Source organism: Salvelinus sp. IW2-2015, unplaced genomic scaffold (assembly GCF_002910315.2).
Source record: "Salvelinus sp. IW2-2015 unplaced genomic scaffold, ASM291031v2 Un_scaffold4086, whole genome shotgun sequence".
NCBI classification, from domain to species: Eukaryota; Metazoa; Chordata; class Actinopteri; order Salmoniformes; family Salmonidae; genus Salvelinus; species Salvelinus sp. IW2-2015.
In genome coordinates this window covers 15,452-31,272 of record NW_019945358.1, presented here as the reverse complement: position 1 = coordinate 31,272, position 15,821 = coordinate 15,452, and the positions used below count along the sequence as shown (strand labels likewise).

The following is a 15,821-nucleotide window of genomic DNA, read 5'->3' as shown; positions in this document are numbered from 1 at the left end:
CATAGGAATTTCCATGTAACCTAACTAGAGGTCCATGTACCTAATAGAGGTCCAACTGTAACCCTAATAGAGGTCAATGTAACTCCTAAACTAGAGGTCAACTGTTCAACCCCTAATAGAGTGTCAGAACCCTAACTAGAGGTCATGATACCCTACTAGAGTCCATGTCCAATCGAGATCAATGTAACCCCTACTTATGAGCAGTCTGCTAACCTAACTAGAGGTCAAGTAACTCCTAACTAGAGGTCCTGTACACCCTAGAACGTAAGTAACCCACGGGTTCCTGACCTAACAGTAAAGTACCATAGGTCATGTAACCCGGGTCATTTAACCGACTGAGAGGTCAATGTAACTCAATAGAGGGTCCATTTAACTATAGGCCAGTACTAACTAGAAGTAGTACTCCCTAGTCAGTGTAACCCTTAATAAGGGTCCACTGTAACACCTAACTAGAGGTCCATGTAACCCTAACTAGAGGTCCGATGTAACAGCTACTTAGAGGTCCATTCCTTAGTGCATGAACCGCTAACTAGAGGTCCATGTACAGACAAGGTCTGTACCACTAGAGGTCCATGTACCCCCTAACTAGAGGTCCAGTACCTAACTAGAGGTCACCTGTAACACTAACTAGAGCGGGTCCAATGTAACCCCTGACTAGAGGTCACATGGCAGTAATACGGTTAACAACCTCATATAGAAATCAGCTCCAGCTTGCCTTTGCTGTCCTGCATCTCAATGAGACAAACCTGCTAGAAATAACAGAACCGTGTGCTGACATTACTTCTTGGTTGCCTGGAAGTGAGAAGAGAGTTGAGGACAGACGTGTTGTTCTCATTGGACAGTTTTAGACCTACCCACCTTCATGTCCAGCCCTCAAGCAATCACACCAGCGACCTCTTCTACGCGTAGTGGTGGTTTTCTGCACGCACACACACCACACACACACACACACACACACCACACAACACACACACACACACACACACACACACACACAACAACACACACACACAAACCACACAACACACCCACACAACAACACACACACACACACAAACAACACACACACACACACACACACCACTGAGGGAGGAATCTATAATGACTGAATGGAGCACAACTGAACGCACAAACTTCATGGGAATGTGTATTTGATTACCATTCCACCCAATTTCACTCCAGCCATACCAAATGCCTGTCCTCCCCAGTTAATGACCACCCAGCCTCCTGTGATACACCCACCACACAGAAGACACGGCAATGCACGCTACACATCGATGAACACCAAATACAATACCACCTGATGCTCCTGTCAAAAACACAGCCAACAATGAACACATGCATCCACCGGTGTTGTGTCTCCACCCCCTCGTTCGCCGAACCACACAGGAGACCTGGGACTGGGTCACTACACGGCCCCTGTGCCACAAGTCCCCTGTCCAGCGCTGGCACCACTTTTGCGACCACGGGCCTGAGCGAGGCGCTGGACTGTCTTCTGCAGTCTACCTAACGCCTAATCCTGCTGTTTACGAGCCGTCAAGCCCTTCCGACAGGCCACATACCCGGATCTTGACCCACCATACTCCGGATCTGACCACCCAGAGCCCACATAACCCCGGATACTGACCACAAAGACCCGGTCTGCCCCAATACCCTGGCATCTGACCCACCCACAGACCCGGATCTGACCCACCATCCCCGGAATTACCACCACAGACCCCACCATTCCCCGAATCTGACCCACCAGCAGACATCATACCTGGAATCTGACACACCACAGGACCCACCATACCTGGATCTGACCCACATTCCCGGATCTGACCCACCACCAGACACCACCATTCCCCCGGATCACTGACCCCACCACAGAACCCATCTACCCTGGATCCTGACCCACCACAGACCACCATACTCCGGATCTGACCCACCACAGACCCATCATACACCGGATCTGGACCACCACAGGACCCATTACCCCGGATCTGACCCACCAAGATCCACCATCCCGGATCTAACCCCCACAGACCACCATCCCTGGATCTGACCACCTTCCCCTGGATCTGACCCCAACCACAGCGTACCCACCACTCCGAATCCTGACCCACCACAAGACTCCATCCATACCCCTGGCATCTGACCCACCACCAGACCCCACCTACTCCGGATCTGACCCACGACCCACCAACACGGCTCTGACCCACCAATTCAACAACTACTCGGATCTGACCCACCACTGGACCCACCATACCCGGATCTGACCACACAGCACCCACCATACCCTGGATCTGACCCACCACAGACCCCACCAACCCCGGATCTGACCACCACAGTCAAATACCCAGTCCCAGATCAACTACCCTGCGATCTGCCTACAATCCACGACGTACCCACCTATAGCCCTCATATCTCTAGACGCCCACCACCCCAGTCCAATACAGTTTAGCCCAGCTATCCTCTAATGGGCACAACGTCACTTAACACGGTTTAGCCATCATATCCTCGTGCTCTCCACCCTACATCCACAGACTTACCACGGGCTTAGGCCATTCATATCTCTGAGACCCACCACAGCGCACAACTTTACCACGGCTTTCCCATCATATCATTAACTGGACCCACACGTCAACTACCGGCTAGGGACACAGACCCTAAGCCCACCACAGGTCCACTTACCACGAGCTCTTAGGCCACATATCCTCTCACTGGTTACCCACCACAGCCAACTTACCCACATGCCCCACTATCTGACACACCACCAGGCAAAAACATACCGTGGCTCTGATCAAGACTCCAGACTGGTAGAGCCCAGAGCTAGCCCATCGAAGTGCCAACTCAGCCCCTAGTCTAGTCCATACCCTGTTCATTGGCAGATCTGGGGAATTGGATAGGTGAGGCTCCATTCCTCGTCCAACGGCTTAGTGACGCTTCCTCCCCCCTAATTAGGCTGGCTGGGGTGAGCTGGGAGAGGCGGTCGCGAATGGCTCGGGCGAGGGCTCGGGCGAAGCTCAGGCAAAGTGTTGGGGAAGGGCTCGGTGAAGGCTTGGCGAAGGGTTGGGGCGAAGGGCTTGGGCGAAGGGCTCAGGGCAAGGGCTTGGGGAAGGGCTCGGGGTGAAGGCTTGGGGTGAAGGCTGGGGCGAAGGGCTTGGGGCTGGGTCCAGAGACTTGACTACAGACCAACCTACAGAAGAGCTACTATCAGAAACCCCTTGGGTGTGTGGGCCACAGAGAGAAAACGGGTTCTGGGTGTTTTTTTAATTCTCAATAAAACATGAATGAACGCAAGGCAACATGAATAGAAAATGAATGAAGAGCAGTTCCATGGATACCCAGAGACACCAAATGGAACTGTTCAGACGATGTAACGTTACAGAAACGTTCCTGATAGAAACTGACATACAGCGTAGTAACAGAAGTGATTGTCTTTCAGACAGGATAAGGGAATCGTGGCCCAGATTCTACTTCATTCTATTTTCTACATGCAACATCACCGAGCGTTTTGTGACTGTATGCATTGTAAAATGGAAAAATGACAATTTCAACATACAACAGAAAATAAGAAATAATTAGAATGATTTCATGGCAGGAAATGCTTTCAGAGAGACATTTTAAGTGATTTCTATTTTTTGTCACTTTAAGATGCTATTATTCTAGGGCTTACTGGGCCAGTATTCATTAAGTGTCTCAGAGTGCTGATCTAAGATCAGTTTTGCCTTTGGATAATAATGAATAGATATATATGAGAGGGTGACCTGATCCAGGATCAGCACTCCTACTACAAGACAGGCCCATGAAGTCTGCTGAGGACGTTGATGTTGCTTCTACACCGCTGGTCTAGGTTCAGATCTATCTACGTTCCCTTTATGGTAACAGTTAGGATTTGGATAAAGTTACCTGATCCTTAGATCTTGGTAAGAAGAACTTATTCTACCTACCTTGAGTGATCTACTCTTTAGAATGCACCCAACTGGCACCCTAGGTTCCAATAGTTTCACCACAGATGGGCTCCGGGTTCAATAAGATAGTGCACTATCGTAGGGAATAAGGTGCCAAGCCCTGGTCAAAAGTAGTGCACTCAGTAAGAGGAATAAGGTGCCAAGGCCCTCTGTCAAAAGTAGTGCACTATGTAGGGAATAAGGTGCCAAGCCCTGGTCAAAAGTAGTGCACTTGTAGGGAATAAGGTGCCAGGCCCTGGTCAAAAGTAGTGCACTTGTAGGGAATAGGGTGCCAAGGCCCTGGTCAAAAGTAGTGCACTATGTAGGGAATAGGTGCCAAGGCCCGGTCAAAAGTAGTGCCTCGTAGAGGAATAGGGTGCCAAGGCCCTGGTCAAAAGTAGTGCACTATGTAGGGATAGGTGCCAAGGCCCTGGTCAAAGTAGTGCACTATGTAGGGAATAAAGGTGCCAAGCCTCGTCAAAGTAGTGCACTATGTAGGAATAAGGGTGCCAAGGCCCTGGTCAAAAGTAGTGCACTTGTAGGAAATAGGGTGCATTTGGGTTTTACCTTAGAAATCATTTGGCTCCAATGTTCACGGTGATGCTGTAACATAGTCTTGGGCTGTTGTAGTAACAATCTGGGACGGTGATCTGGACTGATGTGTACAACTTGGACTGTTGTGTTGTAACAACTTGGACTGATGTTTATTTTACCTTTATTTTAACTAGGCAAGTCAGTTAAGAACACATTCTATTTTCAATGACGGCCTAGGACAGTGGGTTAACTGCCTTGTTCAGGGGGCAGAACGACAGATTTTACCTTGTCAGCTCTGGGATTCGATCTTGCAAACCTTTCGGTTACTAGTCCAACGTTCTAACACTGGCTACTTGCCGCCCTGTTATGATGTTGCACATAATCTTGGGACTGTTATCACCCCCTCCCTTCTCAACCCCCCCAGCCAGCCCCTTCCCTCCGCCCACATACTGAATGTTGTGTTAAACCTAGACCCCCAGCCAGCCCCTCTCCATTCCACATACTGAATGTTGTGTTTAAACCTAGACCCCAGCCAGCCCCCTCCCTCCCTCACATACTGAATGTTGTGTTTAAACCTACCCCAGCAGCCCCTCCTCCACATACTTGATGTTGTGTTTAAACCTAGACCCCAGCCAGCCCCCCTCCCTCCCTCCACATACTGAATGTTTGTTTAAACCTAGGACCCCCAGCCAGCCCGCCTCCCTCCTCCACATACTGAATGTTGTGTTTAAACCTAGACCCCAGCCGCCAGCCCCCCTCCCTCCACATACTGAATGTTGTGTTTTAAACCTAGACCCCCAGCCAAGCCCCCTCCCTCCTCACATACTGAATGTTGTGTTTAAACCTCAGACCCCCAGCCAGCCCCCTTCCCTCCTCCACATACTGAATGTTGTGTTTAAACCTAGACCCCAGACAGCCCCCTCTCCCTCCCTCCACATACTGATATGTTGTGTTCTAAACCCTAGACCCCAGACCAGCCCCCTCCCTCCCTCCACATACTGAATGTTGTGTTTAAACTAGACCCCCAGCCAGCCCCCTCCCTCCCTCCAACATACTGAATGTTGTTTAAACTAGACCCCCAGACAGCCCCCTCCTCCCTCCACATAACTGAATGTTGTGTTTAAAACCATAGCACCAGCCAGCCAGCCCCCTCCCTCCACATACTGAATGTTGTGTTTAAACCTAGACCCAGCCACCCCCCTCCCTCACATACTGATATGTGTTTTAACCTAGACCCCCAGACAGCCCCCCTCCCTCACATACTGAATGTTGTGTTTTAAACCCTGACAGCCCAGACAGCCAACACATTGAGAAAACAGTAACTCAGCTCTGAGACATTGTTTTAAAAATGTCACATACAGGCGTAAATACATTCCCACTTGAAAATAAGTGCTTATTCCCAGGACCAAGTTGGAAAAAAGGACAACAGAAGATCCAACATTATCACAAATAATCAGGCTGACGATGTCAAAAACAACCAGATTAGGTATTTTTTTTTCATTTTTAACCTGTTATTTAAGCTGATACGCTTATACTATAACATGTATAGATTATAGATCTCCGTAACTTGTATTATCGGTAAAGCGTATGTATTGATTTATAAGATTCTTAACATGGTATTGAAGGTAAAGTCACTATTGATTATAGATTTTAACATTGGTATCTGAAGGTAAAGTCACGTATTGATTATTAAGATTCTATAACATTGGTATTGAAGAGTAAAGTCATTGTATAGATTATAGATCTTACATTGGGCATATGAAGTAAAAGGCACGTATTGATTATAGATCTCCTCCCTAACATATGGTATTGAAGGTAAAGTCATGTATAGCATTATATAGTCTTAACATTTGGTATAACGGTAAATCATGTATAGATTATTAGATCTTTAACATTGGAATTGAGATGGTCAATTGGTAAGAATGAAAACACGTTTTTTTCTTATTAGCAAGGGATTGCAGTAGACTGTGTACATGAAGAGGTATTTTCCAGCGTAGTAAAATTACGAGAAGATGACATTATTGATTAGGGCCCCACCCCTAATGATGTTATGTCTCAGTACAGGCTCAAGCCATTTTCAAATCGGTCACAAAAGCGCTGGTGTGCACCCCATTCCCATTAATAGCTGCACTACCCTATCGGGGCTCTTGTTCAATAAAGTAAGGGCCACTATTTAGGGAATATGGGTTCTGGTCAAAGTTAGGGCACTATTTAGGGAATAGGGTTCTGGTCAAAAGTAGGGCACTATTTAGGGAATAGGGTTCTGGTCAAAAGTAGGGCACTATTTAGGGAATAGGGTGCCATTTGCTACAAATCAAAAGTCAGTTGGTCGATTTGAATAAATGAATGTGTTTTATACAAACACTGCAAGTGCATTGTGCTGTTGGTTTTCATAGAATGTGGCCAGCATAAAACAAGCAAGAACTCCCTAAACAACGCAAAGAGTTCATCTGAAGACCGGTGCCAAAAAGCAGTGCACTGTGAAGGGAAGTGTTTTTAAACCTCTCCTCTTTAGGGCACACCAAAAACATCTCAACACCTCACCAGGAGAAGGCCGAGTCTCAAATGATTCCCTATCCCCTATAAAAAGCGTACTTCTTTTAACCCACGGCCCTGTCAAAAGGTGTGCTCTTTAATAGGGGATAGGGTGCTATTTGGGATACASCCTAAGTATGTAGTTTAGAATACTCCTTTATCAAATAGTTAGTCATCAATCATGCCAGCTGCTTCTCTCAAAAGGAGAAAATAAAAGGAGGTGAGTTTAAATAGAAGAGGAGAATCCCCCTCGTCACCATGTTCATGTACAATGTGTTTAGTGTTTCATGTGCAACATCAGTAGAAAGCTGTTCATATTACTGTATGTACAGATAAGTCCCTCTACCTAACTAAACATCCATACACAGTGCATTTGGAAAGTACTCAGACCCCTTTCCTTTTCCCACATTGTCACAGTACAGCCTTATTCTAAAATGTATTAAATTAAAACAGCAATCTACTCACAATACACTATTAGAACAAAAACAGGTTTTTAGAAATGTTGGCAAATTTATTACAAATTAAAAAACAGAAATACTTTATTTAGGTGACCAAGAACCCGATGGTCACTCTGACAGAGCTCTAGAGTTCCTCTGTGGAGATGGGAGAACCTTCCAGAAGGACAACCATCTCTGTAGCACACCACCAATCAGGCCTTTATGGTAGAGTGGCCAGACGGAAGACACTCTTCAGTAAAAGACAACATGACAGCCCGCTTGTTTCTCATCAGACCATGAGAAACAAGATTCTCTGGCCTGAATGCCAAGTGTCACGTCTGGAGGAAACCTGGCACCATCCCTATGGTGAAGCATGGTGGTGGCAGCATCATGCTGTGGGGATGTTTTTCAGTGGCAGGGGCTGGGAGACTAGTCAGGACCGAGGCAAAGATAAACGGAGCAAAGTACAGAGAGATCCTTAATGAAAACCTGTTCCAGAGCATTCAGGACCTCAGAATGGGGCAAAGGTTCACCTTCCAACAGGACAACGACCCTAAGTACACAGCGAAGACAACGCAAACGTGGCTTTTGGACAAATTCTCTAAATGTCCTTGAGTGGCACAGCCAGAGCCCGGACTTGAACCTGATTGAACATCTCTGGAGAGATCTGAAAAAAGCTGTGAGCCGACGCTCCCCATCCAACCTGACAGAGCTTGAGAGGTTCTGCAGAGAAGAATGGGAGAAACTCCCCAAATACAGGTGTGCCAAGCTTGTAGCGTCATACCCAAGAAGACTCAATGCTGTGATCACTGCCAAAGGTGCTTCAACAAAGTACTGAGTAAAGGGTATGAACTTTCCAATTTGTAAGTCGCTCTGGATAAGAGCGTCTGCTAAATGACTTAAAATGTAAAATGTAAATGAATACTTATGTAAATGTGATATCAGTTTTTTATTTTGAATAAATTAGCAAACATTTATAAAAACCTGTTTTTGCTTTGTCATTATGGGGTATTGTGTGTAGATTAATGAGGAGGAGAAAAAAACAATTGAATACATTTGCTGTAACGTAATAAAATGTGGAAAAAGTCAAGGGGTCTGAAAACTTTCCGAAGGCACTGTACGTCACACTAAACGTCCCTGTACGTCACTCGTCCTAACTAAACGTCCCTGTACGTCACTCGTCCTAACTAAACGTCCCTGTACGTCACTCGTCCTAACTAACAAAATGAAAAAAAAAAAAAAACGAAATAAAATAAAAACTCAAAAAAAAAAAATAAAAAAAATAACAAAAAAATAAAAAAAAACAAAGCTAAAAAAAAAAAAGAAGTAGGAAAAGAAAAAAAAAAAGAAAAATAATTAATAAAAAAAATGAACAAAGCTAATAAAAACAAAACAAACAAAAAAAAAATAAAAAAAAAACAAAAAAAAAGGAAACCATAGCGCCCGCCAAAAAAAAAACATAAAAAAAAAAATAAAAAAAAAAAAAAAACCAAAGAAGAAAAAGAAAGAAAAAAAAAAAAAAAAACAATAAAAATAAAAAAAAATAAGAAAAAAAGATAAGCAATAAAAATAAGAAGGCCACATATAACTCATATGTCCCGGTCAGTCCTATCCACACCTAATCCAGGACACTAACGGTCTGGGCTCCGTCACTCGTCCTAACTAAACGTCCCTGTACGTCACTCGTCCTAACTAAACGTCCTGTACGTCACTCGTCCTAACTAAACGTCCCTGTACGTCACTCGTCCTAAGCTAAGTCCCTGTAAACGTACAAAACAAAAAAATCGTGGGCCATGCTGGCCCGCTTCTGGTGCCTACCAACGGGACATTAACGGTAATATCTTTTGTTTCACACACCGAGTCGTGGCTGAACAAGACAAACCAGATAATATGAGCTGGCGGGAGTTTTCCATGCACGGCAGAACAAGAAGCTATGGTCTGGTAAAATGATGGGGTGGCGTCTATTTGTTCAATAACATTGGTGATCAATGGTATAATATTAAAAAGTCTCGGCTATTGGTATTGCCCTCGCTGAGTAACCTCATGATAAGCTTTAGACATACTATCTACCAAGAGAGTTCTCATTATATATTCGTACCGTTTATTTACCACGAGACCGATGCTGGCAACTTAAGACGCACTCAACCAACTCTATACCATTAAGCAAAAGGAAAATGCTCTACAGAAGCGGGCGCTCCTAGTGCCAGGGAACTTAATGCGGCAACTTAATTCCGTTTACTTTCTACCAGCCTGCTTCACATTGAACGAGAAGGAAGAAAACTCTAGACCACCTTTCACTTCATACACCAGAGATGCATACAAAGGACTCCCCCGACCTCCATTTGCAAAAACTAAAGCAGGGAAGTACAGTGACTCGCTCAACTACAGCAGTGGTAGATTGACGTTGGATCACGCTACAGGACTGTTTTGGCTGGCAAAGACTGGAATATGTTCCGGGATTCATCCAACGATTGGAGGATATACACCTCAGTCTCGGCTTCATGCAATAACGTGATCGACGACGTCGTCCCAACAGAATCCTCTTGATATGACCCTCCAAATTCGCATACCGCCCCAACAGACGACAGGATGACACACTCTCAATCGCATCCCACTGCCCTTTCCCACAATGGGCAAAAGGAACACCTTATGAGGAATGTCTGTTCATTGACTACCAGCCTCAGCGTTCAACACCTAAGTGCCATCAAAGCTCATCACTAAAGCTAAGGACCCTGGGACTAAACACCCCTCGCAACTGGATCCTGGACTTCTGAGGGCTGCCCCCAGGTGGTTAAGGGTAGGTAATAAACATCCGCCAACTGATACTCAACACTGGGACCCTCAGGGGTGTGTACTTAGTCCCCTCTGTACTCCCTGTTCACCCACGACTGCGTGGCAACACAACTCCAACACCCTCATTAAGTTTGTTTGACGACACAACAGTGGTAGGTCGCAACGATGAGAACACGCCTATAGAGAGGAGGTCAGAGACCTTTGGCAGTGTGGTGGCCAAGGACAAAACTCTCCTCAATGTGAGCAAGACAAAGGAGCTGATCGTTGGACTACAGGAAAGGCGGGCCCGAACAGGCCCCATTAACATCGACGGGTGCTGTAGTGGAGCGGGTCGAGAGCTTCAAGGTTCCTTGGTGGTCCACATCACAAAACTATCCTGTCCAACACACACAAGACAGTTGTGAATGAGGGCACGACAAACCTTTTTCCCCCTCAGGAGACGGAAAAAAGCTTTGGCATGGTTCCCCAGATTCTCAAAAAGTTTCTACAGCTGCACCATCGAGAGCCAATCTGACCGGTTGCATACCACCTGGTATGGCAACTGCTCAAGTATCTGACCGTAAGGCGCAACAGAGGGTAGTGCGTACGGCCCAGTATCTGGGGGCAAGCATCGGCTGCATCCAGGACCAATAATAACAGGCTGTGTCAGAAGAAAGCCTAAAAATTGTCAAAGACTCAGTCACCCAGTCATAGATTGTTTTCTGTGCTCAATGCATCGGCAAGCGGTACCGGAAGCCCAGCAGGAACAAGGTTCCTTACAGCTTCTACTCCAAGCCATAAGACTGCTGAACAATTAATCTAATGACACTGGACATTTACATTGACACCTCCCCCCATTTGTTTTTGTACAACTGTTGCTACTCGTGTTTATTATCTATGCATAGTACTTCCCTCTACCTACGGTACAAATGACTTCGACTAACCTGTTCCACGCCACGTTGACTCGGTAACAGTACCCCTGTAATATAGCCTCGTTTATTGTTTATTTTATTGTGTTACTTTTTATAATTTCTTACTTTAGTTTTTATTTTGGTAATATTTCTTACTCTTTTGAACTGCGCTGTTGGTTAAAGGTTGTTAGTAAGCATTACACAGTAAGGTCTACACTTTTGTTGGCGATATTGACAAATAAAGTTTTATTTGATTGAATGTATGTTCCTGGAATGTAGTGACATAGATAGGATTTGTGTTTGCTTCCCATAGATTCCCTTCCTCCTCGGCCACCGCTCAGTTATTAGCCCGATCAGATCTGTTTGTGCTGTTTGACAATGACCATAGAAGCTGTAAGACAGCACAAAAGATCTTTGGATCAGGCTAGTCAGCATACAGGACTCAAAAGGGCAAAATGACACAAGAGCGGATTCTTAGTGCACTACCAAAGGCTGTTATCAGGACTAGCCAGAGTGTGGTGGAATGCAGTGCAACTTTGATTCCTCCCTTGGCTGGACTATCACAGCCTGGGCGGCTGGGGAAGGAGGGGGAGACTCCCTGGAACTGGTGTCACAGTAGACAAGCTGAAGCGTGTATATTTTTCAGCTGATCTTTTGTTCCTCTCTATTTGGGTGAGAGGTAAGGAAGAAAAAAGAGTGAGAGAGAAAAAAATGAAGGGGCAAACAGAACAAAGAGAGTGAGAGGGAGAGTAATTTGAAGGTAGAAGGTTAGAGTTATAGCTCCGGGATTTTGCTTATCCGTCTTCCTTAAAATCAACTGGTTATCAAATTGGTTTTGCCTTGACAAATTGAACTGATTGTCTTAGTCGCGACCATTTCGCATCCCGTTCTTTTGTTGTTTCCTAAAGTATTCTGTAGATTTTTTTTTGAGCTATATTGAAGTACAATGTAGAAATTATAAAGGACAAAGAACAACATTCTCCTTTTTAATTGTCATTAATAAAATGTTGCCGCAATTCCCCTTGTATGAAGAATGTTAATAAGTTTGAAGTCACCAATCCAACGCAAGACCTGCTAAATAGCGGCTGCTATTTGCTCTAATATTAACATACTGTGTTGGCAAAATAGTTCAAATAATTATTTAACAAAAAAATGAAGGTTCATATATTTTAAACACACTTTTACCTGGTTTTAGTATGTTTCAAGCTTCAGAGTATTTCTTAGTTTTTTAAAATCGACCAAAAAATCTTGACAAATATAAAATCCGTCTCATCCCTCCAAAATCTCCCATGAGCCAAATTTGGGTTAAACCCACCCGTTGAGAATCGCTGGGCCCTAAATCCTTTAAATTGTTTATCAGCCCTTCTTATGTCCAAGATGGTTTTGTGTGTGTGTGTGGTGAGGCGTGGTGTGAGCATGTGTGTGTGGTGTGCGTGACGTGCTGCAGCTTGAGTTACCGTGACCAGGACTTTCCGTTCGCTTACGAGGGGGGGGTTTATTTCCTCTAAGACCTCACATGTAATATTTGGTCTCGTCAGACTGGTCCGATGAGATTCCAGGAGGAGGAGTTCTTGAGGTCCACATAACATCAGACGCTCGAATAAAGTGACAAACAACGAGAAAAAGGATAGGAATCCTTGGATATGGCTGGAGGCATACGAGGAATTCCACAGGGAACGAGTGAATGCTGCATCCTCCTCCTCCTCCTACCTCCTCCTCCTCTCCTCCCTCCTGCTTCCTCTCCTCTAACCCTGTTTGTCTCTGTGTGCAGTACTAATAAATGGTAGTGTAATGCGATCGGGACAGCGTTTGGTATGGGACTAGAGGGATGCATGAGACATGACAGCCTAACAGCTCCATTCATTATCCGACTCTCTCCAGCTCTTCTCTCCCCGCTTCTCACAGACTCATTGTGTCAGACCAACAGCTACATGTTCCCTTCTCAAAGGTTATGTCGCAGTTATTTCTCCTTCTTCTGTAGTATGCCTTGTTCACTCCCTTCAACTGACTTCAAAGGAATTTAAAAAAAAGGATGGTGTACGCCCAACTGCCCCTTACTATTGGGACGCACACAGCCCCCCACTTGAGTTGTGGATGCAGGGCAGGTCAAGCAGACAGACAACAGCTACAGTGTCGCAACATCTCAGGGTGAAAAGACGAATTGGTTCAGAGACCGACGGGTCCAGAACGGCCCCGATTACATAGAAGAGAGAACCAACGGACTCATCGGCTGATCTGCACTCGCTACCCTGTCCTTATCCAGGCGAGTCAAGTGGTTGCTTGGAGAGACGAAGGATCGCAACAGAGCTACGGTCCGTAGAGAGAGAACACTGGGAGAGTGTAGCTTCAGTTCAGAGGGGTGTAGACTAGTCCTGCGCCAGACTAAAGTGATAAATGGCTCAAACCTTTTCCGCTGTACTTTTGAGGCTCCAATCTGAAATCAGATTCTGGGCAAACACCAATAGCCTGTCTGCCAATCGACCTGGCTTTGCGTTTTGGTTAGCCATGTTAAACAAGACATTGTTTCTTATATTGAGCAATTTCACACCCTTGTCGAGCTAATCTGAACCCAGGTAGTTCTGATGTTAGGGGATCAGACCATAAAACCCTTTTTTCTGTTTTGACTTATATTCATACACTACTTGCTATGGCCCATTCATACAAAAACAATAACTATCTATAGAAGTAATATGATAGATGGGGGCGTGGAGCTTTGCTTAGGAAGCAATAACAATAACGTGTTTACATTGTCAGACGCACCTACCACGACTTCTTCAGGGTGTGTGTTATGCGTTGCCTGTATGCCAGTGTGGTGTGTCTGCTAAGGTTATGTAAACGTTACATGAAGGATCTCTTCGCTACTATGAGGCTCTAACCCCCCCCCCCCACCCCACCTCACCCTTCCCAACAACCAATGGCAATGCGTCCACAGAAAGAAATAAAAAACTGACCAACGTCAACAAGTTGCTCAACAACAGTCCGGCGTGACGGTCCAAAAAACAATTTTATTTTTGCAGTGGAGACGTCTGGGCGAATGCTGAGATTCTCTGAGGATACTTAGAAGTTTGGAGGGGTCTCAGAGGGGGCTCCTCATTTTAAATTGATGGTTGGAGGTTTAGATTTGTGTTTTTTTCCTGTTTGCTGTTGTTCATTTATGTGAGGACTGGAGGAAGATTTTTTTGGGGGGGGGCTTCTGTTGTTGTGGAGGGGCTGATGCCCTAGCAGTCCAATGGGTGGAACGGTGCCAAGACTGGACTGGCGGCATCAGCCCTGAGTAGAGAAAGAGCCTATTTGCTGAGTTTTGGCTTGAGAGTTATGCAGAGAGATTCGCTTATATCTATCATGACACAAGGCGAACCCAGATCAGACACAGGAGGCAGATGGTTGGAGTCTTTACCTATTGGATTAATAAGATATTGTAAGGCAAGAGCATGGTTTGTGGACAGGAAAAAGGGTCAACAACCATGTTTTCAGAGTCCAAAAGGTCGGAGGCGCAGGCAGAATCAATGTCAGGGGCAGGCGGATGATCAGGCAGGCGGGAAGTAGTTCGGAGTCAGGCAGGGTTCAAACCAGGAAACTATAATTAAAAAAACATCAAACTGGTACTGGGAAAACAGGCATGGTTGACTTGACTCATACGAGGAATGGCCACAGAGGAACACAGGGATAAATACACTGGGGAGAATAAGCGACACCGTGGAGGGGGTGGAGACAATCACAAAGGACAGGTGAAACAGATCAGGGGCGTGACAATCTCAAGCTTTAGTTGTTTCAGTTATTGAGAGAATTTTGTCTCCCAGAGTCAGGGCCGGATTAGAATCATAGGCTCTGGGCTTTGGGTTTTTTTATAGGCTCCGCTCCCATTTTGTTCCCGCACACCTATTTTCTTTTGTGAACAAATTTTCCAGGACAAAGATGCAATTCGGTGCGTGAAGCTAATACTTAAACCATAACATTTGGAAATGTGGCTAGGAGACAGTTGAGGCAGAGGCATTTTTCAGGATTTCACACATGGGGGATTTTCTTTTTTTGCTAGGTCGTAAAAAATATTGGCCTTTCAGAATGCATTTCATGGCAAATTCTATGTCATTTACATGACAGGAGACATCAGAACTCTAAATACGTTCGTCCAAAATTTGGTGTGAAAATATTTGGTTCTATATGTTCTGCAGATTGTGTTTATCTTTTCAGCAGTTTGCTTTCCAGAACTGTACGTTTTTCCCGCGATAGTATTTTGGAAATGTGGCAGAAACTGACAGCCTCAACCAACCATAGAAATATAATCATAGATGAACAGTTCCATTTCAAGTCAGGATGGCAGCCATTGCTAGTGTACCCATGAGATTAACAGTCAATTGCCAGGGTATAAGAGGTTCAAAACCCTTCTATGGGTTATAAACTCAGCAAAAAAGAAATGTCCTCTCTGTCAACTTGCGTTTACTTTTCAGCAAACTTAACATGGTGTAAATATTTGTATGAAATAACAACGATTCAACACTGAGACATAAACTGAACACGCGCTTCACAGACATGTGACTGAACAGACATGGAAATAATGTGTCCCTGAACAAAGGGGGGGGGTCAAATCAAAAGTAACCGTCAGTTATCTGGTATGGCCACCAGCTGCATTAGTAATGCAGTGCATCTCCTCCTCATGGACTGCACCAATTTGCCAGTTCTTGCCTGTGAAGATGTTACTA

The 15,821-nt window shown here is 45.2% G+C and overlaps 1 long non-coding RNA gene across 2 annotated transcripts in view; it reads right to left on the bottom strand.

The window, feature by feature from the left end:
- Positions 1–9,091: 9,091 nt before the first annotated feature.
- Positions 9,092–15,821, bottom strand: part of LOC139026187 (uncharacterized) — a 7,899-nt gene continuing 1,169 nt past the window's right edge. For both annotated transcript variants that reach the window (XR_011477931.1, XR_011477930.1), the window contains exon 3: positions 9,092–9,190. This is a non-coding gene — a long non-coding RNA (uncharacterized lncRNA). The remainder of the gene's footprint in view (positions 9,191–15,821) is intronic.